Here is a 2,850-nt window from a genome sequence, read left to right on the forward strand (position 1 = left end):
AGCTTCACTTATTAGGTTATAGACTCATATTGCATTGGGATATGTGATGTTACAGTAACTAGCTAAGTTACTACTACTACCTCTCTCCTTATTAACTCATTGTCACATAAGCAAATTTGCTGAGTTGGACTCGATGTTACTGCTGAAGTTACTCCCACTGTGGCTAGTCTAAGATTGTTGAGGACAATCTAGTCTTTATCTTTTAGTTTTCCCTTCTCAATAAAACAAAATAAAAAGTATACGTAGCTTTTCATCTGGTCATTCACCAGCGGGAGTGCCTGCATGTGAGTGCAGGGCCCACATGCAAGATGCCTAAGACGACCATTCCCCATGCACCCATGCCCACCCCACCGTTGGGTTCAACGGACACCAACCGCAATGAAATGCGATGCACTGATGGCGAGAGCCAGAAATGGAGGTTTGCCCCAAATGGCGCAAGCTCTAGCTAGCTGGAGCGTCACATGCATCTCTGCAGCGCCACCATCGTCTCTGCTCGGTCTATCCTCCATCTCTGCATATACTATTGCGCCAGACACCCAGCCACCAGCCATCTCATTCTCCGCTCCACAGTCTACACAGTACACACACAGGCCACACGCCACAGCAGCTACTTTCTTTCTCTGGTGCGCGGCGCCGACGATGGAGGCTGGTGGTGCTGTCGGTGGCCGTGGAGTTGTTGCTGCTGTTGGCGTCGGAGCAGCGGCCGTAGGTGACACGCAGATAATCATCCGAGTGATGGTGAGGATTCACACCTTCCTCGGCTTGGCGGGGGTGGTCTTCGCCCTCTGCCTCGCCACCCTCCACCCATGGGTGAGCATGCGCACCCATGGACTGTTGCTGCTGCTCTCCGCTGGCGCCCATGCATCAGCGCCCGTGGTGGCCGCCTTGGCACAGAACGCCCGGACGCTGCTCCTCGCCTGGAAACTGCACCTCGCGGGCGTCTCGGCCATTGCGGCCGCCTTCGCCACCAGCAGCTGCGCCGGCCACCTGGACGTCCACAAGGCCGACTTCATCGCGGACGACGTACCGCTGCTCTGTGTCTTCTACCTTGTCGGCCTCGCCTGGCCCATGGCCGTGGCCGCAGCCCTTTGATTCCGTCGAGGGTCGAGCTATGAGATGAAATACTCTAGTCTAGCTATCAGTAATTCAGTACTCTATCTGTCTACTATTCGCTGATGGTTGTTTAGCGTCGCGGTAATTATGGTTAATTAGTGTGCCGCTGTGATGGAACGGACATATAGTAGTAGTATATCAGTAAAATGTTAGATGGATGCTTATGATGCATGGTGGGAAGTGAAATCGATGTATGTAATGTTATGTATTTCTATGATTCCATCTGAATGTGAAATTAATCTGTGCCAGACTGCTAAGCTTCTGTGATGTGTTTGTGCTTTGTGGCTCCTTTTCATCTCGTTTATTTTTTGAGATGCTGCTAAAATGTTGCAATTTATCAATGTTTTTGTGCTAATTAGACAGAGTACCAATCATCTTGCTACTGTAACTGTTTGCTAATTAGACAGAGTATTAATTTAACATGGATTTGGATAGACAAACAAATGAATCCATGCACATACTGCAACACTAGCAGCAGTAATTACCAAGTGAAGACAGTTGCATTTGTTGGACACAGACTGAAATGATGTAGTTTCTTTATTTTATTTTATTTTACCAAAGAAGAACTCCCGCAGAGCAACCGCGTGCATCAGATCCCTCTCTCTCTCTCTCATTACTGATTTATCTATCTACTAGCTTCCAGGATGGTACAAGAAAGTTCAGTTAGCACGATCCCGTCAGTTCCATGAAAGTTCCGTTAATTGTTTGCACAATCCCATCGAGTCTCACTGATTTTGCTTTAGGCTTGGATACTCCCTTGGTACAAAATGGTGGAAGCAATCCTCATTGTAATGCCACAAAGCCACCAGTAATGTCACAGTTACTTCCAGGATTAATGGAGCTCCATGAATTTTATCATGTTTGCACCTAGTTTTCTTGTTCTGATTTGGTGTTCCACAATACTACAAACACAGTTACAACTGACAAATATTTTCTTACTGCGCCCTTAAATTCACGAGACAATCCCATGGAGAGTTCGAACTGTTCTGTTGGTATCCAAGGACCTCGCAAACTTCAATCTTATAATTTACCAGCGCCATGTATTTAGATCACAAGAAAATTGCGACTTCAGGAGGTCGACACAGAGAGAGCACTCGTGATGATGTTTTCTGGTGTCGAGGAGTAATCTTTCATCCCTATTGTCATGTGACCTACAATTATTATGTTTCAGCAAGCGATAGTTTCACATGCTCGGCAAGCTCCATGTGTTTACAAGACTTTTGCTGAATCGTTATGGATGTGTTTCAACTTTCATCTCAAAAAAATGGATGTGTTTCATGTCAAGAAAATGGATGTATTTCATCAGTGAATTCGTCATTGCCAAGAAAGCCTTCGACGAAAGAAAAAGGAATACAAATAAAACAATATCGAAGTGATTTGCATCCGGACAACAGTTTGAATATACTGTTCAGCGTGCCTACGAATTAAAGTTAATTTATTTGGGTCCATTTAATATCTCTTATGTACTTGCATTCTTCTCCACTGGTGTTTACTTGCGCTATAATTTTGAACGGCTCCCTCCCTGAACTAACTACAACATGAATCATATGATTGGCAATTTGAAAGGGTTGCAACATTAGGGATAAGCATAACATAATCAATCTCCTCCTCCGGTATGTACAGTGTAGACATACAAATACGACAACACCCCCACAATATGGAACTGCGCCATCTTCCCTATGTAGCTTCACCTTAAAGAGGTAGTGCCAAAGCCCTAAATGTGGCGAAATCCCCAGA

Source organism: Triticum urartu, chromosome 3A, assembly GCF_056163025.1.
Source record: "Triticum urartu cultivar PI428250 chromosome 3A, HENAU_Tu73, whole genome shotgun sequence".
NCBI classification, from domain to species: Eukaryota; Viridiplantae; Streptophyta; class Magnoliopsida; order Poales; family Poaceae; genus Triticum; species Triticum urartu.